This window comes from Pseudophryne corroboree, chromosome 4 (assembly GCF_028390025.1).
Source record: "Pseudophryne corroboree isolate aPseCor3 chromosome 4, aPseCor3.hap2, whole genome shotgun sequence".
Lineage (NCBI taxonomy): Eukaryota > Metazoa > Chordata > Amphibia > Anura > Myobatrachidae > Pseudophryne > Pseudophryne corroboree.
Genome location: NC_086447.1, coordinates 628,410,160 through 628,436,426, shown reverse-complemented (window position 1 = coordinate 628,436,426; position 26,267 = coordinate 628,410,160).

Genomic DNA, 26,267 nt, shown 5'->3' with positions numbered 1-26,267 from the left:
GTGCAGGTGAGTCTTCCTCGGACCCCGACTGGTCCAAGGGGAGCGCGGTGACACCCCGTAGCGGCTTGGGTTCGGGTACTCGCTCCAGGTCCTCTACGTAGGCAGCAGTGCGGGTAGGATTTCCGGCAAGCGCAGCAGGCGCAGGCGTCGGGGCACAGATTCCTCCCTTGCCTCCGCGTCCTCGGAGGGTCTGTCCTCCTCAGATGGTGGCTTGCACACGGTGAAGCGTCGCAGACGACGCGAGCGTCGGTATTCCACCTCGTCCGCTTCCCAAGTATCGGTGGAATCGGATACCGTGCACTGCACCAATACGGCTGTGCAACGTGGACTCAGGTCCTGGGTCTGGGACCGTATCCGTAAGGGCCAATATGTGAATATTTTTGCTCTTACCAGTGACGATCGTAAAGCCTTGCTTTCGGCTAAGAAAAAGGGGCAGGGTAGCGAGGATGCTTTGCGGTCCTACCAGAATTGGGTCCGCTGCATGTTGATCTTTGCGGCGTGTTACCTGGAGACGCGCCCGGATGAACACATGAACGTGGAGCGCTATCAATTCCTCATACACGTGCTGTACCATAAGTACAAAGGGTCGGCCTGGCGGCGTTACGACGAGGATTTCCGGCGCAAACAACACGGGCGGCAGATCTATAATTTCGGTAAAAAAGACGTGGAATTGTGCTCTGAACTGACCCAGGGTTCGTCCGGCACTGATGAAGGCGGCACAGCAAGACGATGGGCAAAACGACCTGCCTCTCGTTCTGCCGGCTTTCGCGGAGGTGCAGGGCGCGCGGGGTATGGGAAATGCTTCGCTTTTAATAATGCCCAATGCGACTTGGGGGGGCGGTGTCGTTTTCGTCACTCCTGTATCAGATGTGGCAGGGGCCACGGGATTAAGGATTGCCCCAGTCCTGGGACCGGGGGTGCTTTTGGCTCGCAGCCCCGACAGAGTCGCGCTCCCGCGGCCACCGGCGTTGGCCACAGCTCCCACCCCAATTAGACTTCAGGCGCTCATTCCCTGGCTGCGACGATACCCGCTGCCGGTGGACGCCCAATTTTTACACTCGGGTTTCGCGTCGGGTTTCCCCTTGCCGATACATGGACGGGTGGCTCCAGGGGCGGGTACGAACCTGCGTTCGGCTCAGGAGTTTCCGGACGTGCTCCTGCAGAAGGTAGAGGCAGAGGTGGCGTTAGGGAGGATGATAGGCCCTTTCCGGGAACCCCCCTTGCCAGATTTGGTCTTGTCCCCCGTAGGCGTAGTGCCCAAAAAGACAGCGGGCAAATTTCGCCTCATCCAACACCTTTCCTGTCCTATGGGGTCCTCGGTTAATGATGCTATCCCTGCTGACCAGTGTAGGGTCGTTTACCTATCCTTTGATTCGGCCATAGACACCATCCGGTCTTTTGGCTCGGGGGCAGTTATGTGTAAGTTGGACATCCAGTCTGCGTTTCGTCTCCTTCCGCTGCACCCTTCCGCCTTCAGGTTTATGGGTTTTAAGCTGGACGATGGCTATTACATAGATCGGTGCCTCCCTATGGGCTGTTCTATCTCTTGCGCCTACTTTGAGAGATTCAGTTCTTTCCTCCACTGGTGTCTCGAGCAGGCAACGGGCGAACGGGGAATTTCCCACTACTTGGACGATTTTCTTTTTATCGGCCCCTCAGATACACCTCGCTGCGTCAACTTACTGCGGTGGGCTCTGGCCCTCTTTGCACGCTTCGGGGTTTCCGGTTGCACCAGAAAAGACGGGGGGTCCCTCCGCCTCATTGGTTTACCTCGGGATTCAGATTGATACGGTCGGTGGTCTCTGTAGGCTTCCTTCGGACAAGGTGTTGCGTTTACGTGACGGTATCCTATATGCGCTGGCCGCGGGCAAGCTCACTCTCAAGCAGGCCCAATCCCTATTGGGCCTGTTTAACTTTGCTTGCAAGGTGATCCCCATGGGCAGGGTTTTCTGTAGAAAATTGGAACGGGCTACCGTGGGGGTTAGACGCACGCATCATTTCCTTAGGTTGTCCCTCGAAATCCGCCGGGATTTACGTATTTGGGACGACTTTCTTGTTCGTTTCAACGGCATTTGTATTTGGCAGGAGGCGGTCGTGTCTAGCCCGTCCCTGGAGCTTTTCACAGACGCCTCTGGCGTTTTCGGGTTCGGCGCTTATTTCGCGGGCCGTTGGTGCGCGTCTCCTTGGCCGCGTGCCTAGCTTAGCAAGGGCCTCACTACGAACATGCTGTTGCTGGAAATTTTTCCTATTCTGGTCGCTTTGGAATTATGGTGCGATGCCCTGCGTAACAAACATGTTGTCTTCTGGTGCGACAATCTGGGCATGGTTTTTGCCATCAACCGCCAAAAATCCACTTCCTTGCCGGTACTGCGGGTCATTGCGCAGATAGTCTTGTTATGTTTGGTGAACAACATTACGTTGCGAGCCAAGCATGTCCCTGGCGTGTGTAACGAAATTGCAGATGCCCTGTCTCACGGCAATTTGCAGCGGTTTAGGCGCTTGGCTCCTGCAGCTCTACTCCATGGGGAATCATGTCCTGCTTCTGTGTGGCAGGTCATCCACCTGGATTGGAGGCGTTAGCCCACAGGTCATTGGCCCCTGCAACTTTTGCGACCTATCGGGCCGCCTGGGAGTGGTGGTGTCGCTTCCTTCTGGAGAGAGGCCAGTGGGGTAAGACCTCTCATGATTTACTTTTAGACTACATCTGGGTTTTGTACTCCGACGGGATTTCGCGGGCGTCTGTTAACAGGGTTCTGGCGGGTATATCTTACTTTCTGCAGCTTCAGGGGGAAGCGGATTTTACGAAGTCCTTTTTCCTCCAGCGGGTGTTGAAAGGTTGGGCTCGGGCGACTCCGCCCCTCCCGGATACTCGACAGCCGATCAACGGTGCTTTGCTGAGGCGGATTTTGGGATCCCTACAGAGCATTTGCTCTTCGGGATACGAGGTTCGCCTCTTCCGGGCGGCCTTTACTATGGCCTTCCACGGTGCGTTCAGGGTGGGTGAGCTGGTGTCCGTCTCTCGGGCTTCTGCCTCGCCCATGCTGGAGGCCCACGTCGTCGTCCGCCCCGACGGTTTGTGGTGCAGGATTCAGCGCTCCAAGACTGACGTAGCCGGCAGGGGGCAGTGGGTTTGAATGGGTCCGGCTCGTGCGCAGGGCATTTGTCCAGTTTCCGCGGCCCAGGCTTATTCGTCCATACGGCCTCCAATGCCCACCGGGTGGCTCATCCATAGTGACGGTTCCCCGTTGACCAGATATCAATTCCGGTCGGTTTTGGGGCGTTGTATTTTGTACCTGGGTCTATCTCTGGCCGACTATGGGACTCACTCTTTCCGCATCGGCGCTGCTTCAGCTGCCGCGGCGGCGGGTTGGTCCGAGGTCGAAGTCCGGGCACTGGGTAGGTGGAGGTCTGGTGCAGTCAGACGCTATATCAGGCCTTTTCCTCCCAGTGCGCCCCTTTGAGGACTAGCCGCTCGTCGCAGTTGCACTTTGTGATTGCGGGGGCCTTGAGGAATTTTTGTTTTATCATTGGTTTTAATTACGGCTTTTGCCGGCTAACGAAGTTTTGTGTTTTTGCCTCAAGTCAAATTGGGCGCCCCCCCCCCCCCCACTCCCGCCCCCGTTAGGGACGCAGTTAAGTTACCCATTTATATACCTTCTTTATTTAGTTTCCTAACCTTCGTCACACCCTTCTTTTGCAGGACGGCGGTTAGATCCGCACTTTATATGGTTTGTCGGCCATTCCTACATCTATTGGCTGTCCGTGTCGGCTCTGGCCTGCGACACCACCCGGTTTCCGGAGCTGCAGGCTGTGCGCTGGTTGGGGCGTAGAGGCCTCCGCTGGGATGGCCTGCGGGACTGGCTTCGAGCAGCAGTTGGCCGTTTTGGGTACCCCCTGATTTTGGTCTTGCATCTGGGTGGCAATGATCTGGTACGCCGCACTGGGCTTGACATTCGCCTCGAGATCAGACGTCAGCTGCTGGAACTTATGGCTGACTGGCCGTTTTGCCTGACCCTCTGGTCAGACATCGTCCCTCGGCGGTCTTGGCGCGGAGCCTATAACCCCGGGGCGATTGACCTGGTTCGGAGGCGGGTCAATTCGGTTGTTGGTCGTGCTGTCCTCCAGCATGGTGGGCTGGTCGTGCCGCACGGTGGTATCTTCTACCGTGATCCGACACAATACCGGTCTGATGGGGTGCATTTGTCGCCGGCTGGCATGCTGATCTTCCTGGAGGACATTATTCACATTCTTATGTCCTTTTAGATAGTTTTCTTTTTTGATAGTCCATTTGGGTTTTTTCTTTCGTGCTTTCTTAGGTCTCTTTAGTTAGTTTTCTGTTTTTGTTGTTTGGGTTTTTGAGTTCGGTGGCGGTGGCAGGTTGGTAACCTGGCAGTTGGCCGGTTTTCTGAACGGTTACTTAAATTTAATTATGAGTTCACGGTTAGTTTGGGTGTACTTTGAGGTAATTTTATAGCTTTTAGAATTAGTTTAAGGGCATCATTTTACCAAGTGGGTCCATATAATTGGTATAAAACATATGTGGATGGCGGGGCTGGTGGCCCAATTTTTTATCCCGTAGGGGCGGAGCGTACCTCCGTCCCTGCAACTGTTGGTGGACAGGGGTAGTGGCAGAAGGTCGACCCCTGTCCTTGGATTTTTGATTTTTCGATGTCTGGGATGGAGGCAGGAGACCGATCCCGGAACATCTGGGGCAGGAGGCTCCCTCACACATATGTTTTATATTGCTTGTTTTTATGTATTATAATGTTGATCACCCATGTTACGTTTATTATGTTTACCGTTCTTCTCCCCGCCACCTTAGTTAGAGAGGGAAGTCTGCATTTTAGTTTTAGTATTTAATAGGCCTCCCTCTCAGTCAGAAAAATAAAAGCTGACCCCTTTCACGCCAACTACAGTTGTGGTGTCTTTATTTCATAAGATAAGAGTGCTTGAGTGGCGCGTGGATGCATCTGACGTGTGAGGTTTAAGACTTCGCAGTGGCGAACGCAAGAAGAGTGACAGACAGAAGGCGGATCTGGGCGTCAACTGACCATTTTCGGGGAGTGGTGAGTCCAACGCAGGCGTGTCGAGGCGTTTGGAGGGCGGATGTCTGACGTCAATTCTGGGACCTGACAGGCTGAAGTGATCGCAGTGGGTAAGTAAGTCCAGACCTACTCCTAAACTGCACAAAATGCAAATATAACATTTGCAGAGAGAGTTAGATTTGAGTGGGTTACATTGTTTCTGTGCAGGGTAAATACTGGCTGCTTTATTTTTACACTGCGATTTAGACTTCAGTTTGAACACACCACACCCAAATCTAACTCTCTCTGCACATGTTATATCTGCCCCCCCCCCTGCAGTGCACATGGGGGGGAATTCCAAGTTGATCGCAGCAGGATTTTTGTTAGCAATTTGGCAAAACCACGTGCACTGCAGGGGAGGCAGATATAACATGTGCAGAGAGAGTTAGATTTTAGGTGGGGTGTGTTCAGTCTGCAATCTAATTTTCAGTGTAAAAATAAAGCAGCCAGTATTACCCTGCATAGAAATAAAATAACCCACCCAAATCTAACTCTTTCTGCACATGTTATATCTGCCTCCCCTGCAGTGCACACGGTTTTGCCCAATTGCTATCAAAAATCCTGCTGCGATCAACTTGGAATTACCCCCCATGGTTTTGCCCAACTGCTAACAAATTTGCTGCTGCAATCAACTCTGAATTAGGCCCACAGTCTTTAATTCATACACTATGGGGGTCATTCCGAGTTGTTCGCTCGCAAGCTGCTTTTAGCAGCATTGCACACGCTAAGCCGCCGCCTACTGGGAGTGAATCTTAGCATAGTAAAATTGCGAACGAAAGATTCTCAAAATTGCGATTACACACCTCTTAGCAGTTTCTGAGTAGCTCCAGACTTACTCGGCATCTGCGATCAGTTCAGTGCTTGTCGTTCCTGGTTTGACGTCACAAACACACCCTGCGTTCGCCCAGACACTCTTCCGTTTCTCCAGCCACTCCCGCGTTTTTCCCAGAAACGGTAGCGTTTTTTCGCACACACCCATAAAACGGACAGTTTCCGCCCAGAAACACCCACTTCCTGTCAATCACATTACGATCACCAGAACGAAGAAAAAACCATGAGTAAAATACCTAACTGCATAGCAAATTTACTTTACTGCGGACATTGCGCATGCGCATTCGCGACTAATCGCTCCGTTGCGAGAAAAAAATAACGAGCGAACAACTCGGAATGACTCCCCATGGGTGTTTTCTTAGAGATTTTTTTTTGCATGTGCAGTTAATAATAATAATAATAATAATTTTATTTATATAGCGCTTTTCTCCAGCAGGACTCAAAGTTGCTTTACAGACACAAAAAACATAGGGGGTAATTCCAAGTTGATCGCAGCAGGAAATTTTTTAGCAGTTGGGCAAAACCATGTGCACTGCAGGGGAGGCAGATATAACATGTGCAGAGAGAGTTAGATTCGGGTGGGGTGTGTTCAATCTGCAATCTAATTTGCAGTGTAAAAATGAAGCAGCCAGTATTTACCCTGCACAGAAATAAAATAACCCACCCAAATCTAACTCTTTCTGCACATGTTATATCTGTCTCCCCTGCAGTGCACATGGTTTTGCCCAATTGCTATCAAAAATCCTGCTGTGATCAACTTGGAATTACCCCCATAGTACAGTACAAAGGATTTAGTATTATAGTAAGTAGAAAACCACATACAAAAAATATTGACAGCAAAATAAGAATAATTCAGGGTTGACTTAAAATATTCATCGATTACAGTTTATTTCAGGAGTAAAATTAGTCTAAAATAAAAACTAAGATCCACTGACTAAATCTCAACTAAATCAAAGCAAACAAAAGCGACTAAGGGGTCTATTTACTAAGCCTAAGCAGGACTGCAGCTCCCCCAGGTAAAATCCGTCACCTCAGCTAATAGTCAGTGAAGCCAGATGCAATCAGAGAGACTGCACTGGCTTCACGGTAGATGCTAGAATCAAGTGGGCTAAGGGACCTTTTCCGTAAGGGGGAGGAGTTACAACACAAGGGGGAGGAGCTAGGCCAGCGGGATAGTTCCTCTACTATCCACGCCACCAACTATTACCTTTAGTACCGAGCCCGAAGCGTGGCGAGCGTACTTTTCGGGTACCCTGTTCGCCCGTAGCTCCTCCCCCTGGTGACGTGTCTCCTCCCCTAGATACGTCAGAAGGTCCCTTCTCCCTCTCCGAAATAGAATCAACCCTGGCTTCACTGTGACTGGCAGTGACTTCCTATTGGAAGTCCTAACTACCAGTCAGAGACACTACAGGCGATCCCATTGTGAGGTGTTTCCGCCCTCTGGGACTGTCAGACCAGCTGTGAATAGTAAAGAGCTGGCTTCTTGTAGGAAGCCACTCTCTGCTTTTTGTGCAGCCTTAGCTGGCTTCTATGGACGGTAAGCCGATGCAATCCATAGAAGCCGGGGTTTGCACATGCACAGTACCGTCACCCACTACTGCGCATTCTACAGATGCCAGGTACCAGCTGGTGGTGGGAACAAGGGAATTGGTGGCAGGGTCAAGGGAGAAGGTACCCGGCAGCATGGTCAGAGGCAGCCCTCCTCCTCCACTGAAGTAGTAGCCGCCACTGCCTGTAAGGTATAACTCTGCGAATAACAACAACTGCACACACATCATTATGTGTACCAGGCCATGGGCCCAGGTACATAGAAGTGAAGTGCCTGGACACAGGTTTAAAATACCCACACAACCAGGGGTATATTTACTAAAAAGCGGTCGAGATGTTGCCCATAGCAAACAATTAGATTGTATTTGATATTTATCCAGCACTTTCTAGAAGATAATAGCTAAAATCTGATTGGTTGTTATTAGAAATGAGCGAGTCCGGTTCTCCGAGAACCGGACCCACCTGAATTTCCCATTCCAACCTGGGATCCAAGTCCGGCTTAGGACTTCCCGCCTTACTCAGATCCCAAAGTGAGGCCGAAAGTCATCTCCCCGCTGTTGGATTCTCATGGGTTTTGGATTTTATAAAGGTCCCCGGTGATCAGCGCCATCTTCACTCTGGCTGTGGAGAGTGTACAAGATGGATGTGTCTATCTCAGTACTGTGTTGTCTGGCGTGGGGCGGGTGCTCTGCCTACTGTATCATTCCAGGGGTGCTCTGTCTGCCGTATCAGTCCAGGGGTGCCCTGTCTGCCGTATCAGTCCAGGGGTGCTAAGTCTGATGTATCAGTCCAGGGTGCTCTGCCTGCTGTATCTGAAAAAGGGGTGCTCTGTCTGCTGTACCTTAAAGGGGTGCTCTGCTGTATCAACTCAGGGGTGCTCTGTCTGCTGTATCAGTCCAGGGGTGCTCTGCCTGCTGTATCTAAAAAAGGGGTGCTCTGTCTGCTGTATCTTAAAGGGGTGCTCTGCTTTATCAGTCCAGGGGTGCTCTGTCTGCTGTATTTGAAAGGAGTGCTCTGCTGTATCAGTTCAGGCCGGGTTCTCTGTCTGCTGTGTTTGAAAGGGGTGCTCTGCTGTATCAGTCCAGGCAGGGGTGCTCTGTCTGCTGTATCTGAAAGGAGTGTTCTGTCTGCTGTATTTGAAAAAGGGGTGCTCAGTCTGCTGTATCTAAGGGAGGTGACCTGTCCATCCATCCAGGTGCTCTGCCCCAGTGTAAACTTAAAATAATAAAAGCTAAAAATAATAAAGCCTAAAATTATAATTATTAAAAAATATATTTTAGTTTGTTTGTGCTGTACCCCAGTGTACTATACAATTTGTATTTTATTTTCAGAAGTACTGTGACACTGCCGGTCAGACCGCAGTATATTATTTCCTACTCATACACGTATTGTGCGATGCTGTTGGTGAAGGTCAACTGCAGTGTTCGACTACTATTTCTGATTCATAAATGTGTTGTGCGATGCTGTTGGTGAAGGTAAACTGCAGTGTGTAATAATTTATATTTCTGACTCATTTTTGCAACACTGTTACTGCCAGTGTGTGATATAAAAAATAATACATATTTCTGACTCATTTGTTTGACACTGTAACCACAGTGTGTGATGTAAAAAATAATACATGTTTCTGACTCATTTGTGCGACACTGTAACCGAAGTGTGTGATATAAAAAATTATATATATATATATATATATATATTGGTTTAAATTAATATTTTGTGCTGTGTCATCCCAGTATACATCCAGGGACTGTAGATGCTCCATCCATCTAGGGGTGTTCAGTCAGTCCACCCAAAATAAAAACATTTTTTTTATTTTGTGCTGTCTCCTCCCAGTATACATCCAGGCGTGCTCCGTCCATTTCAGGATGCTCTGTCCATAGCTCATATTCTTATGTTATAACTGATTATCCTATTTTCATCATTCTTATTAGAATTCATTAAAATTAATATTATTAATAATAATAATAATAATTATTATTATTATTATTATTATTATTATAAATTAACTAAATTTAAATTAGTTAATATAACTAAACTCTCCACACTTGAATGGTGAACCTTTTGCATGTTGAATATATCTTTGAGGAACAGAAGAACTTGATCCTAATTTTAAAATAATTTTAACAGATGATTACAAAATATATTGTTAACTGCCACGTTTGCTGCCCACTGCTGTCGCTTTTTACTTAGTCATCCAGCTACCTCGGTGCAACATTTTGGCCTAAACTGAATAAAAACAATATTGTGAGCTGTGAAGTGTTCAGAATAGATTGGAAATGAGTGGAAATGAATGTTATTGAGGTTAATACTACTGTAGGAACAAGAACACCCCCAAATTCTGTTATTTTAGCTGGTTTTATGATTTTTGCAAAAACATCCAGATCCAAAACCAAAACCCACAAGGGCGGTTTTGGCAAAAATCAATAGAGATCCAAAACACGAAGGAAATCCTGATCCAAAACCCCAAAACCGGTCCAGCGTACACCCCTAGTTGTTATGGGCAACATATCCACTTCTAAAAGAATTCGAGGGCCAAATAGGCCTGAGAATAAATAAGCGTCATGGGTTTTTTAAAAGAAGGAGCCTGGGGCAGGGAATGGGAGAAAGGGGAGGGGGAGGGGGGGGGGGATAGAGCAGGTAGCATAGCAGCATCCTGTAGGAAAAAGGGGAGGAGAGTTACCTGGGAGGTACAAAAGACCAGGAATGCCAGGCAGGCTCCCTCTTTCATGCTGATCAAGGATCCAAGAAGGCACCCACCTCACAGCTCCTGGAATCAAGGAAAGGAATAAGTACAATTTCATTATTAAGCCTCCCCGCGCTCCCCCTCTCCTACGCTTCAGTATAACTACACTGCAGCCCACAACCTAAGCCCCCCTCCATACATTGCGGCAGTTCACCGCAAAATATACTTAGGCTCTGCCCAAACGCAGCCCCGTCAGCTAGCACCCGCACAGCAGCATGCGCAGGCCCAGGAGGAATGCCCCCCCCCGGCGTCTCATCCAGGCAGACGCGGCAACGCTCGGTTCACCACGCGGCGCTGCCCCCCCCCCCCCCCGAGGGCCCCGGCCGGGATCGGCGGGACCGCCGCCCACATCACCCCTCCATACGTGTCTGGCGCGCGGCGGCCCGGAAGCAGGCTCCGGCGAGCCAGCCCGCAGCCAGTCACAGGCCGCACCCCCCTCCTTCCTGCGCCGAGCGATCGCGTCACGCTCGGCGCCGCCCAGCCGCAGCCACAAACCCCGCCGCCGGAGCCCACACTTACACCCCCAGCGACGCTGCACAGTAGCGGCGCGTACCCACGCACGCTGGTACGCGCCCAGCAGCGGCAGCAGCCACAGATAACGGCTCCGGCGGGACAAACCCCACCGCCGGAGCTCGTGCACCCCCCCCCCCGTACCCTCCAATACTGTCTCGCAAGCGCAGGCGGGGCAAACTGCGTACAGCCAACCGCAATACGCAGTGACGCAACAGCTGGGGTGGGGGCAGCAGCCCACAGCGCTCCCCCCCCCCCCCTGGTGGCAGGCAGGCCTGCACCTTCCCCCGGCCCATTACCCACACTGGGCGGGATACTGGCCCAACAGTACCCAACCCCCATGGTACCCAACCCCGTCGCAGCCCACAGCAGCAAGCCAGCACGCACACCCGGGAGGAGCCCACCAAGTGGTAACCACACACCAGCCATGCGGCCTACTCCTCCCCTTAGAGAACGGGCCGCAGCAGCAGCAGGGTCAAGCAATGGAGGCAGGGGCCAGCGGTAGAGCGGGGGCAGGGGACCCCGGACAAAAGCATGGGGCACAGGCCCCCCAGCCGCTAGAAGGGCAGCAGCAGCGGCACCAGGCGGAGCACCCTCAGGCGCAACCAGCGGATACATTACACATGTCCTATGTGAGTTTACAGGTTCCAGCCTCCACAGAAGGTAGACAACCGGCAACCGGGTCATCAACGGATCAAGTCGCGGCGGGCGCGCTGCGCGACGAGGGACAGAACGGAGCGGCAGATATGGTCAATCAGACACCCGCGGCTTCAGGAACAGGTGAGCAAAAGTCTTTTTCTAGCAGTAGCGAATCATACACTGACTCGAGCGACTCATCTAGCTCCACCGAAAGGCGGCGACAGTTCAGAAAATATTTTAAACGCAAAAGGAGTAGCAAGAAGCGCAGCAGGGAAGCGGGGAAGAAGGGGGACGCGGGGCCAGATTCGCAAAAGAGCATGGTGCACTGCGCCAATACAGCAATATTGAGGGGGATTAGGCCAAAGATAAAGGATGGTATACGTAAGGGGAAGTTCGTGGACGTCTTCGCAATGACGGAGGAAGCGAAGCGCAGTCTAGATGCGGCTAAGGCAGCGGGCGCAAGGGAGGAGGAGGCGCGGAGAGGTTACGCGCATTGGACGGAGGGTATGTATGTTTTCGCAGCATGCTACATTGAATCAAGGCCGGCCGAGGCCTTGAACATCCTCCGTTACATGCACATGATACATAGCATGTACATGATGGCCAGAGCATGGGTTTGGGGACGAGAAATTTAGAAAAAAGCAAGAAGGGTTGAAGGTCATTAGCTTTGGGGTGAAAGACGTAGAAGTTTGGCTGGAAGTCACAAATCAGGCGGCGCAAGCGGCAGAGCGCAGGCAGCCCTTTCTGCCAAAAGCAGGCGGTAGCGCCGCAGCAAAAGGAAAATGCTATGCGTTTAATTCCGCCACATGCAGCAGGGGAGCGGGTTGCCGTTACAAACACACATGCATGCGCTGCAACGCAAATCATTCAGCCAAAGACTGCAGTCGCGCCCAAGGTAAAGGGGGGGATAAGCAAGGCGCCCTCCCCAATAAATACTGAACCGCTACAGCGTTGGCTAGGCCGCTACCCGCTAAGAGGGGAGGCGGCCTTTTTGGAAAAGGGGTTCATGGAGGGTTTCAAGTTGCCACTAGAGAGGCCAGTGTCAGCAGTAGCGAAGAGGAATTTAAAGTCAGCAAGAGATTTCCCGGAGGTGGTCAGGGCCAAAATAGACGGGGAAATACAGTTGGGGCGCATGGCTGGACCATTCCCCTCGCCGCCCCTAGAAGGGCTGTGCGTTTCACCGCTAGGGGTCGTACCTAAGAAGGAGGCAGGGAAGTTCCGGTTGATACAGCACCTATCTTTTCCAGAGGGCGAATCAATAAACGATGCCCTAGACCCACAGGCTTGTAGCGTATCGTACCAATCGTTCGAGCAGGCGCTAGCTATGGTGCAGGGATGCGTCGAAGGGGCGTTGCTAGCGAAAGTGGATATCGAGTCCGCATTTCGCCTGCTACCACTCCACCCAAATTCCTTCAAGTACATGGGTTTTAAGCTAGGGGAGCAATATTACATAGACAAATGCTTACCTATGGGTTGCTCTATCTCATGCGCTTTCTTCGAGCGGTTCAGCTCATTCCTAGAATGGTGCGTAAGGGCAGGGACAGGCGCGAGCGGGGTAACACATTACTTAGACGACTTCCTGCTAATGGGCCCTAAGGGCAGCAAGGAGTGCAAGGAGCTATTATTCTCGACGCAGGCGCTTTTCAGTCAGCTAGGGGTCCCGATAGCAGCAGAGAAGACGGAGGGGCCCACACCAAGGCTAACGTTTCTAGGCATAGAGATCGACACGGAGCTTGGCCTGTGCCGCCTACCGGTAGAGAAGATAGAAAAACTGAAGGGCAGGCTGCAGGAATGCGCAGGGGCGGAAAAAGTCACGCTTGAACAGATGCAGTCGCTGTTAGGATTGTTGAATTTTGCATGCAGGGTCATTCCCATGGGCAAAGTGTTTTGTCGCAGGTTAGAGAAGGCGACCTGCGGGGTCAAGAAAGCGCGATATAAGATACGCATATCAAGCGAGCTGAGGCAGGACATGCGGGTATGGTTGGAATTCCTAAAGGAGTTCAATGGGGTCCGAATATGGCTGCCCGAGCCGGTGCACAGCACAGGGCTACAATTGTACACCGACACCTCTGGGGCAGTCGGCTTTGGGGCTTACCTGGGGGGGGAATGGTGTGCGCAGCCCTGGCCGGAGGCATGGCGAGAGGCCGGGTGGACAAAAAATATGTTGCTGCTGGAGCTCTTCCCGATAATAGTGGCGGTGGAGTTATGGGCAGACAGGTTGACAAACAAAAGCATAGTATTCTGGTGCGATAACTTAGGGGTGGTACAGGCGATAAGCAACCAGAAAGCAGAATCACCACAAGCGCTCAGGCTACTGAGGCACCTAGTGCTGCGCTGCTTGCAAAAGAACATAGACTTCATAGCGCGTCACGTCCCGGGGGTGGAAAATGAGATTGCGGATGCGCTTTCCAGGTTCCAGTGGGGTAGATTCAGGACGCTCGCACCACAAGCCAGGTCGGAGGGTTTACACTGTCCTGATTATATCTGGCAGATTATCAAGCCGGGCTAGCAAGGCTAGCAAGAAAGGCAGTGGCACCGCGGACGCTGAGGACGTACGAGGCAGCTTTCAGCGAATGGCAGGCGTTCAGGATAGGAAAAGGAGAGGCGGGTAAGAACGCTCGCGAGGAACTGTTGGAGTACGTGTGGCAGGGGTATAGCGAGGGGAGATCTAAGGCAGCAATGTCCGCCACACTGGCAGGGATAGCATACGTCTCAAAGCTTAGAGGGGAGGAGGACCCTACAAAGTCATTTTTGTTGGCAAAAGCCCTAAAAGGGTGGGCAAGAGAGCAGGCAATGCCAGGCGACGTACGCAGGCCCATAGGACGCCCCATGCTTAAGAACTTAATAGAAGTAGTCAGTCGCATCGCAGCAGACCAGTACGAAACAGGGCTATTCCGCCTGGCTTTTTCCCTCGCCTTCTTCGGAGCTTTCAGGGTAGGGGAGCTGGTAGCAAGCTCCAAGAGTTCAAAAGATTCGGGCCTACTGTCAGGCAACGTACCGGTGGAAAAAGATAGGGTGCTCTGCAAGATACACAAGTCAAAAACAGATCAGTTAGGCCGGGGGCGCTGGGTAGCGATAGGCAGGCAGGAAGAGGAAAGCACATGCGCAGTGACACTAACAAGTGATTACGAGCGGAAACGCCCGCAAGGGCCCTGGCCGCAGTGGCTAGTGCATGATAGCGGATCCCCCCTGACTAAATTTCAGTTCCAAAGCATATTCAAGAAAGGCCTGAGGGCCTTACAGCTGCCAGTGGGGCAGTACGGTACCCATTCCTTTAGGATAGGAGCGGCAACTTGCGCGGAGGCCGAGGGGTTGCCGGCAAGCGAGATCAAAAAGCTGGGCAGGTGGAAATCAGGAGCGTACAAGGTATACTTACGCGCGGAAAAGCAAGACTAGAAGGCAGCGCGGCGTCTTTCGCGAAACCCAAGGCCTTAAGCTGCCCGCCATAAAATGGGGGAATGAAGGACTTTTTCCAATTTTGCCCTCAAACAAAAAGAGGTTTTGTGGTTTTCACCTTCATATGGGTCGCGCGAAAGTTCGCACCATAGGTCCGCATACAACAGGGGGTAACGGATATGTGTAATTCTACTTTTCAGGAGGGAAAAAGAAGGACGGGAGAGTCTGGATGGTCGACCACTCGTATATTTACTGGGCCAGCAGACACAAATCAGCAGGGAGCTTAGCACAAAAGTGGGGGGCAAAGGTAGAATGGATAGGCATCAGGGGTTTGAGGTGGAACGGGCTACGGGACATGTTGCTAAGGAACGAGAGGGCACAGGGGATGCCAGGGAGGGTTGTAATACACCTAGGGGGCAACGATCTAGGAAAAAGCAAGGGGAGCGAGCTGATTACAGCAATCCAAGCCGACATACAATGGCTGAAGGGCCGGTGGCCTAATACAGGGATCACATGGTCCGATATAGTCCCATGGGCACAGGGGGGCCCGGGGTTAGAAAGGGTCAGAAGAAAGGTGAACAAGGCGGTAGCCCGTCTCTTAACGGGAGAAGGCGATACAATCGCCAGGCACCCGTTGTTGAGGTTCGGAGAGGAAGGGCTGTTCAGGCAAGACGGGGTACACCTGACAGAGAAGGGTTTAGCTTTATTCTTGGGCGACATAGCAGAAAGCGTCAGTGGGAGGCAGGAGGTAGCAGCGGGTGGCGGGCCTGGGTTCTAGGAACCAGGCTATGGCGGCAAGCAGTGCTCCTCGGCAGTCTGTAGTAGCGCAACGTCGGTTGGCCGGCACTTCCCCCAGATACTCGGCGAGTTTGTCGTGGCCTCAAGGGCCGACACGGTCGTCATCTTAAGGGTGGACCGGTGCTATGCCAATGGTGGGAAGTGGTACCGCTCAGCTAACTTGCGCAAGGGCGGGACTTAGGTTCCGCCCCGTTGTTTAATTTAGGAGAAATTAATATGTAGGCTGTAGCCGGGGGTACGCACTGCTTTCTCGTCACCCACTTATAGAGTACCAATTCTAATTCGATCAATAAATTTGGCTGTGACCTTTTAAATCGCAATTCAGTTGTCCGAGTGTTTATTGGGGAGAAAAGGGGGTAAGGGGTGAACGGCGAGGTCGTTAATAAAATCAATGGACGGCTTAAAGAATTCGAGGGCCAAATAGGCCTGAGAATAAATAAGCGTCATGGGTTTTTTAAAAGAAGGAGCCTGGGGCAGGGAATGGGAGAAAGGGGAGGGGGAGGGGGGGGGGATAGAGCAGGTAGCATAGCAGCATCCTGTAGGAAAAAGGGGAGGAGAGTTACCTGGGAGGTACAAAAGACCAGGAATGCCAGGCAGGCTCCCTCTTTCATGCTGATCAAGGATCCAGGAAGGCACCCACCCTCCCGCCCAGTTGGTAGGGCAATTTGCCCTGGTAATTAGGAATTGAATTGTTTGTTATTTTCGGTGGTGGCACCGGTAGGCCAGTCCAGAGTTTTCATTATCACCAGGGCAAAGGTGAGGTAACTGGAATTTGAAATTAAGTTTACGTCCGGTGGAGGCACCGTCAGGCCAATTCGGTCTTTAGTTATGGTCTGGCAAAAGAGGTCCAGCAGGCGCGGCAAGCAGTGCTCCTCGGCAGTCTGTAGTAGCGCAACGTCGGTTGGCCGGCACTTCCCCCAGATACTCGGCGAGTTTGTTGTGGCCTCAAGGGCCGACACAGTCGTCATCTTAAGGGTGGACCGGTGCTATGCCAATGGTGGGAAGTGGTACCGCTCAGCTAACTTGCGCAAGGGCGGGACTTAGGTTCCGCCCCGTTGTTTAATTTAGGAGAAATTAATATGTAGGCTGTAGCCGGGGGTACGCACTGCTTTCTCGCCACCCACTTATAGAGTACCAATTCTAATTCGATCAATAAATTTGGCTGTGACCTTTTAAATCGCAATTCAGTTGTCCGAGTGTTTATTGGGGAGAAAAGGGGGTAGGGGGTGAACGGCGAGGTCGTTAATAAAATCAATGGACGGCTTAAAACCTGCACTTTAGTAAATATAATCCCAAGACTCAGACATAGATGGTGAAGGAGGCGCAGCCCCTTGCGACGGCGTGAACAGCACCTGCAGGGCACGATGTACAGAATGTAGCGGGTGCGGGAGGACTGCGGATGGGGGAGGGTGTCTTAGATGCTGCGGGTGGAGGGGTGGTCCAGGACAGGGGTGACGGGGCCAGGACAGAAATGACAGGGACAGGATAGGGGTGACAGGGCCAGGGTAGGGGCGGCAGGACCAGGACAGAGGTGACAGGGCCAGAATAGGGTTGACAGGGCAAGCACAGGGGTGACAGGGCCAGGATAGGGGTAACAGGGCCAGGATAGGGGTGACAGGGCCAGGATAAGGGTGACAGGGCAAGGCCAGGGGTGACAGGGCAAGGCCAGCGGTGACAGGGCAAGGCCAGGGGTGACAGGGCCAGGATAAGGGTGACAGGGCCAGGATAAGGGTGACCGGGCAAGGCCAGGGGTGACAGGGACATGACAGAACACAGGGCACCGGAGAGATTGGTATTAGGGACAGAACAGTGGTGACAGACAGATGTGTCTTACCGGAGTCACTGCTGCTGGCTGCTGCTGTTCCACGCCAACCTGTTGGGATCTGCTGCTGGTGGAGACTTGGCATGGCTGACTCTCTCAGGCTGGAGTCCTGCTTCCTCTGCCCGTCCGCACCCTCCGCCCACTCCTCAGTCACACAGCGTGGACCTTGCGCGGCTGCCGGGCACTGTGGTAAGGGGAGACTGGGAGTGACTGGTTAGCCCCCAGGAGACGCTGCAGCTGGAGGGAGGAGGGGGTCGGAGCCTGCAAGCAGCGCGGACTTCTGCAGCGCTACCCGTCGGCTAAAGTGTGTGAAGGAGCTGGGCGCACCTCACTGCGGGTGGCAGCGCTGCAGCTAGCAGTGGGGTTGCCGGGGCTGGAGATAACAGAGGCAGTACGGAACCTGCACAGCGGCAGGTGCCCCACAAAACTGCAGCTAAGAAGCGTGGAGTGTGCCAGAAAGTGACGCTCCTCCATGCCAGAGAGCCCCTGCTGAGTATGCTGATGTGGGGGGTCAAGCACACAGTGAGCCGGTGCCCGTCTGTCTGTACGGCATACCCCCTCACACACCCCCATACCTCCCAACTGTCCCGATTTTCGCGGGACAGTCCCATTTTTGGGGGTCTGTTCCGCTGTCCCACCAGCGGGCCGCAGTGTCCCGTGGTGGTGTGGGGGGGCAGTTGGGAAGCTCCTGTACTCGCTGTTCTGCTTAGCAGAGCAGCGTTGAATAGACTATTTAGTGGAGACAGAGGGAGAGGGGGCATCAGGGGGTACGGATTAAAGGGGAGGGGGGTCCGGCAGCACAGCCGGATTAAGGGGGGGGGCCAGGGGGTACGTACTGCGGGCCCCATAGTTTTAGGGGGCCCCCTAGCAGGAGTAGCTCTGTCCCAGCTCTGAAGCTCCCCCGTCCTGCCAGCAACAGCGGCAGCATTGTGCTACAGTCAGCACACGCTGCTGCGTGTTGGCAGGTCTGTGGTGTTGCAGGGAGGCAGCAGCCTCCCTGCTTTCTTCTGCCTGTGTGGGTGTGTAGGAGGGAGCGACCACCCCCTCTGGATTTACCCCTACCTGAGGGGCCATAATACCATTAAAAAAAAAACAATTACCGAAATTTGCCTAAGGGGGCGTGGCCACATGACGCGATTAGGCCACGCCCCCAAACCCACAGCAGGCACAGCAATGAGATAGGCCCCCCTGTCTCAAGTGCCCTGGGCCCCCCTGACTCATAATCCACCCCTGGGGGCATGCCAGCAGCTCACAGAGCGCTGGGCATGCCCCCTCACTGACGAAAACGGGGGCATGGCTCGTGATCATGGGTGCTCCAGCGAATCCACGCCCCTTTTCGTTGGCCACACCCCCTTTTCACTGTGCGTGTGTCCCTCCTTCTGCCTGAAGAAAGCTGGGAGGTATGCACCCCTGCCTGTGACATGCTCATACCATCTGCTTCTGCTCCTAGTCTCCTATAGATTTGCCCAGATCTGTGACTCATTTGACTAACTCCGCCCAGTGTTGTGACTCCACCCAGCGTTAGCAAATGAAGCACAAAGTCACAGATCTGGGCTATTATATAGGAGAGATATATATACATACAGTGGTCGAAGTGGAAATTTAGAAGTGGGGGTATGGAAAAGTCAAGGATGCAATTATGCGCGTGCTCCAGAAAAGGGGGGTGGTCAACCAAAAGGGGGCGTGTCCAGTGTAGTAGAACCCCTTATACTATTATTATTATTATTATTATTATCCTTTATTTATATGGCGCCACAAGGGTTCCGCATCTAGTACTGGTGCCCCTTTCACCTTATAGCACATGGTACGAGCTGAAATTCACATTATAGCACACGGTACGAACTGAAATTCACGTTATAGCACACGGTACAAGCTGAAATTCACATTATCGCACACTGAATAAGCCGAAATTCACATTATAACACACTGAATAAGCCGAACACATTATAGCACACTGAATGAGCCGAAATTCACATTATAGCACACTGAATGAGCCGAAAGTCACATTATAGCACACTGAATGAGCCAAAATTCACATTATAGCACACTGAATGAGCCGAAATTCACATTATAGCACACTGAATGAGCCGAAATTAACATTATAGCACACTGAATGAGCCGAAATTCACATTATAGCACACTGAGTGAGCCGATATTCACATTATAGCACACTGAATGAGCCGAAATTCACATTATAGCACACTGAATGAGCCGAAATTCACATTATAGCACACTGAATGAGCCGAAATGCACATTATAGCACACTGAATGAGCCGAAATTCACATTAAAGCACAATGAATGAGCCGAAATTCATATTATAGCACACTGAATGAGGCAAAATTCACATTACAGCACACTGAATGAGCCGAAATTCACATTACAGCACACTGAAGGAGCATAAATTCACAATATAGCACACTGAATGAGCCGAAATTCACAATATAGCACACTAAATGAGCTGAAATTGTGACAGCAGGAACAGCCAGAGTGACAGCAGGGACAGGGAGAGAGAGAGTGACGACAGGGTGAGAAAGTGACGTCAGGGAGAGAGAGTAACGACAGGGAGAGAGAGTAACGACAGGGAGAGAGAGAGTGACAACAGTGACAGCAGGGAGAGAAAGAGTGACAGCAGGGAGAGAGAGAGTGACATGTTAAAGCGCATTTATCTATACACATGTATATCTCCTTCCTCCCACACACCCCACAGTCTGTCTCTCCCTAATGACTCCATGCTGCATCTCTAGCTCCCCCACCCCATCTCAAAGCTCTGTATTCCCTCACCAATCCACTCTTACCCCAGGGAGAGACTCACCTGGGCTGCACTCCCCAGTATCCAGACCCCGAACACCGCACAGCAGGTTCCATGTGACCCTCTCACCCCACCAGAAGAGAATAGTGCAGGGAACAGGAATCCTGGCAAGGGAAGCTGCTGCCATGTACCGTAACTGACTGCAACAGAGCAGGACTTGTAAGAGCGAGCACACACTCGGTGCGAGAGGCTCCTGTCACTGTGAGACTGTGCCCACACCACCTACAGCTCACTGCCCTATTTGCACAAGACGGCTCACATCCCTGCCTGGTACTAAGTGGCATTTCTTTGGGGCCCCTCTGAAACTTGGGGCCCGGTACAAGTGTCCCCTTTGACCCCCCCCCCCTGTCGCCGGCCCTGAGTGCAGGGACTGATTACGGTACAGTGATGCATAGTTCTGTATGTAAGAAACACAAGCACAGAAGCTACTGTACATCTACACGGTTGAGTCAAATTATTATGACCACCAGCTAATAGCCAGGGTAACCGCTGCGTGTAGCATGGACAGCAGCTAGACTGGCTAAACTGTTGTTTAAGGCACGTCTGGTAGCCCCTAGGTTCATTTTGATGGTGAGCTGCTCCACTGTAGTGTTCGGCCCTCACACATCTTCGTAGCTGACGTTCACTTTTCACATCAATGCCACGTATTGCTCTGCAGTTTCCACATCAGTTATTCGCAATGGTGCCATTTGTCCAGTCATTACACAGCTTCACCATAGAAGAGTGCGAACAGTTCGCAAACTGCGCTGTTTCAGAATTACTGTCACTCTTGGCCCAAAAATGACAACATGATGTCTGTTTCTCAGCAATTAATGTCTGTGGGAGTGCAAATAGATGATGAAGAGATTGCTACAGCAATGTTACTGAACTTGACACCTGAGTTTGATTTCCTAGTAGTGGCATTGGAGGCAAACATGGCAAAGTTGACAACAGACACAGTCAAAACAATGTTATTACAGTTTCAGGAATGTTAAATTCAAGTGTTACAATTGTCAAAAGATAGGTCACAAGGCATTTGAGTGCAGGGAAAAAAAATGAATTACTATGCACAGCAAAAATTGCAAGGCTGCCCTGAGTGTTTTAGATAGCCACAAAAAAGATTTATGGCACATTGTTTGAGGGGAAGCAAAGCATTTCAGCTGCAATGACCAAGTTAACCAAATGTGACCTTATCAACATCAAAGGGACTGGCAATAAAGTACTTACAGCTACTAAAGTTGGGACAATTAAAGCTTAAAGTGTCAAAAAGGATTGCAGAATACAAGATACTTATAGAAAATCAAACAGGTTATAGATGTAAGACTCTGATATCTGATAATGATGGAAAATATATCAACAGAGAAGTGGAAAAAGTCTTCAGTAAATATTTAATAGAGCATGAATTAACCATTACCTATATTTCTCAGCTGAATGGTGTCAGTGATCGCGCAAACTGTACACTAGTAGAGAGAGAGCAAGATATATGCCATAGGACTGGAAGCTGTGTCCACAGCCGTTTATCTCAAGAATTGCTCTTCTACAGTTGCCCTATAGAACATAACACTTTATAAAGCACAGTGACAGTGAAAACTAAGTGTAATGCTGGATACACACTGGCAGTGCCGTAACTAGACATTTCAGCGCTGTGTGCAAGAAACCACATTGGCGCCCTCCCTCCCACGTCATATTTAAAATAGGGCCAGTGCACGCCGTAGGTGTGTGCCAAACATATAGGGGTGTGGCTTCATGGGGAAGAAGCGTGGCCACAAAATAATACCAATTCATAATATGCCACACAGTAGCACCACTTACACATATTATGGCAGGCAGAGACCCCCTGTTACACATTACGGCAGGCAGAGTCCCCCTTTTACACATTCCGGCAGGCAGAGTCCCCTTTTAACATTACGGCAGGATAGGTCCCCTCAGGCAGAGTTCCCCTTTTACACATTACGGCAGGCAGATTCCCCCTTTTACACATTATGGCAGGATAGGTCCCCCTTTTACACATTATGGCAGGCAGAGTCCCCCTTTTATGCAGTACAGCAGGCAGAGTCCCCATTTTACACATTACGGCAGGCAGATTTCCCTTACATCCCCCCCTGCCCTTAGAGTGTAGTAGAGTGTAGTGTAGTATAGTGTAGTATAGTGTAGTGTAGTGTAATATAGTGTAGAGTGTAGTGTCTGTGTAGGCACTTACATGAGGTTTACGTTCTTCCTGCACTGTTGCCGGCTGCTGTACAAAACTGACTCCTCTGCAAAGTCTGTACACTTCACAGGCAGAGAGGGGGCGGGCAGCGGGAGCGCAGCAGCACAGGGGGATATCCTGTCCAGCGCTGATGCTGACTTGGGGCTGCTGCGGGTGCCAGGCACAGGGGAGCAGGAGGGAGACCGTCAGTGGGAGGGATATGCGGCCACTCAGGGTATATGTAGAAGGTATGCCCACAGGGCAAGTGCGCTATGGGCAATGCACCTTCTGCACACACCTAGTTACGGCCCTGTCATTAATATTCAGTTACAATATACTGCAATACTCGGGATTCAGACCTATAACCTGTTGAACTGTAACCAAACACCTTACTCATTGAGCTGTCTGATCCTGCATAAATACTATGAACACTATAGGAAGCTACTGGTACTTTGTAAAAAAATAATAATCAGTATTGCAATTGAGCAGAGCTATGTAGTGTGCAGCCACACATCCAATTCTTGCAGTCACACAATAAATAGATCTGCTCAGCAGCAATGCTGATCATTTTTTCACAAAGTACAAGGTAAGCTTCAAATATAATTCTCTAGCTTAGAATTATCTAACTTTCTATGTAAGGGCAGATAGCTCAATGAATAAAGTGTCTGACTGCAATGCCCCATACAATGGGCTCAAATCCGGGGTATGTCAGCATCTTCAAATGTAATAAAGGACAGTGTGACTGAATAACAAAGAAATCTCAAGATGAGTTCATGAATGTTGTATAGGTATTAGTGACAGAAGGGGTCAGGGTAGGAGACAGTGGTGGTCAAGAGATGCTGGGCTTCAAAAAGTGGGGAAGCTCAAAGTGAAAGTAATTAAAACAGATAACTGACAAGTGCCACCAACTGCGCCCCCTACCCTGCAGCACTATGTGCGGTGCCCCCTCCGCACACACCTAGTTACGGCCCTGCACACTGGGCAATGTATTGGGCATTCGATCGAACAGTCTATATATTGCAAATGGGTTGGTGGGTGTATACAAAAGCTATGTCTATGAATGACTTCATTTCCTGCTTGCTCCCTGGATACCTCTGCTGTGGATTGTAGCAGTGCCCGATTAAGGTTTTAATGGGCATGGAGCTGACATTTTTGAAGGGCCTGTTCAGGGCTGGTGCTAGGGTGTTCGGCGCACCCTGCAAACTATAAATTTGCGCCCTCCCATATTCCTTTGGCGCGTGCCGGGAAAAGGGGTGTGGTCTCACAAGCAAGGGGCATGGCCACACAATAGTACCCCCATTTAAAATTAAGCCACAATGTAGCACAATCTTATTCATCTTATACGTAATGCCCCACCCTTAGTAGCAGCGTCCTTATATGTACTGCACCCCAGTAGTAGTAGCATCCTTATACATAATGCCCCCCCCAGTAGTAGTAGCATCCTTATACATAATGCACCCACAGTAGTAGTAGCGTCCTTATACGTAGTGCACCCCTAGTAGTAGTAGCGTCCTTATACGTAGTGCACCCCCAGTAGTAGTAGCATCATTATACATAGTGCACCCCAGTAGTAGTAGCGTCCTTATATGTACTGCACCCCCAGTAGTAGAAGTGTCCTTATACGTAGTGCACCCCCAGTAGTAGTAGCGTCCTTTACGTAGTGCACCCCCAGTAGTAGAAGCGTCCTTATACGTAGTGCACCCTCAATAGTAGTAGCGTCCTTATACGTAGTGCACCCCCAGTAGCAGAAGCGTCCTTATACGTAATTCCCCCCCTAGTAGTAGTAGCGTCCTTATACGTAATGCGCCCCCAGTAGTAGTACCGTCCTTATACATAATGCCCCCCAGTAGTAGTAGCATCCTTATACATAATGCACCCACAGTAGTAGTAGCGTCCTTATACGTAGTGCACCCCCAGTAATAGCAGCATCCTTATACGTAGTGCACCCCAGTAGTAGTAGCGTCCTTATATGTACTGCACCCCCAGTAGTAGAAGTGTCCTTATACGTAGTGCACCCCCAGTAGTAGTAGCGACCTTATACGTAGTGTACCCCCAGTAGAAGCATCCTTATACGTAAGGCCCTCCCCCCAGTAGTAGTAGCATCCTTATACGTAATGCCCCCCCAGTAATAGTAGCATTCTTATACATAATGCCCCCAAGTAGTAGTATCGTCCTTAAAGGTAGTGCACCCCCAGTAGTAGAAGCGTCCTTATACGTAGTGCACCCCCAGTAGTAGTAGCGTCTTTATACGTAATGCACCCTAAGTAGTAGAAGCGTCCTTATACGTAATTCCCCCCTAGTAGTAGTAGCGTCATTATACATAATGGCGCCCCCAGTAGTAGCATCCTTATAGGTAATGCCCCCCCCCCCTAGTAGTAGTAGCATCGTTACACGGAATGCCCCACTGTAGTAGTAGCGTCCTTATACGTAATGCCCCCCCAGTAGTAGCATCGTTACACGTAATGCCCCCCCCCACAGTTTTGGCAGCATGACCAATAGTTTAGACTGGTTTAGCCACTTTACGCAGTTTAACCAAGTGCTTTTGAGTGATAAGCATTAGGTGCCCACGGACCTCACTGCCATTTGCATTACAATTGAATAGCTCTGTCAAGCTGCAATTAATTGCGGGCATGCAAGAAACAATTGGATTCAACTCACTAAGGGGGTCATACAGACCTGATCGCAGGGTAGGATTTTTCTCTGCAGTGCGATCAGGTTATAACTGCGCATGCGTATGCACCGCAATGAGCAGGCGCGTCGTACGGCTCCAAAGCGGATCGTTGCTGAGTGATGGATTGTACGAAGAATCCATTCGCACAGCCAATCGCAAGGAGATTGACAGGAAGAGGGCGTTTGTGGGTGTCAACTGACCGTTTTCTGGGAGTGTTTGGAAAAACGCAGGCGTGTCCAAGCGTTTGCAGGGCAGGTGTCTGACGTCAACTCCGGTCCCGGACAGGCTGAAGTGATCGCAGCGAATGAGTAAGTTCTGAGCTACTCAGAAACTGTACCACTCGGCTGCACATGCGTTCGCACACTTGCAAAGCGAAAATACACTCCCCTATAGGCGGCGACTATCTGCTCGCAGCGCTGCAAAAAAACCCTAGCGAGCAATCAGGTCTGAATAACCCCCTATGTCAAAGGACACAGTATGGGGTATATTTACTAAGGTCCCAATTTTGACCGAGATGCCGTTTTTTCTTCAAAGTGTCATCTCGGTAATTTACTAAGCAAAAATCACGGCAGTGATGAGGGCATTCGTAATATTTTGGAAGTCCTAGGAAAAAATCACGAATCAATACACCATCGGTCAAATACGCCTGCAATTTGGTAGAAATCGGGAATTTACTAAAAAGTGCAAAACACAAACACTGCCGACAATAGCCAAACACTGCCGTGCTAAAATACAAATCGTGAAAAAGTGCTAAAAAAAAACAGACCTGCTTTTTTATCCCGTGTTTGTATAGGCATGCACGGAACCATGAGATCCGTGCATGTTTTTCAGTGGGAAGGGGGGGGAAATGTTTTAAATTTTCAGAAAAAAAATTGCGTGGGGTCCCCCCTCCTAAGGCAAATCAGCCTTGGGCTCTTTGAGCCGATCCTGGTTGCAGAAATATGGGGGAAAAATGGACAGGGGGTCCTCCATATTTAAGCAACCAGCATCGGGCTCTGCGCCTGGTTCCAAAAATACGGGGAACAAAAAGAGTAGGAGTCCCCCGTATTTTTTAAACCAGCACCGGGCTCCACTAGCTGGACAGATAATGCCACAGCCGGGGGTCACTTTTATACAGTGCCTTGCGGCCGTGGCATCAAATATCCAACTAGTCACCCCTGGCCGGGGTACCCTGGGGGAGTGGGGACCCCTTCAATCAAGGGGTCCCCCCCCCAGCCACCCAAGGGCCAGGGGTGAAGCCCGAGGCTG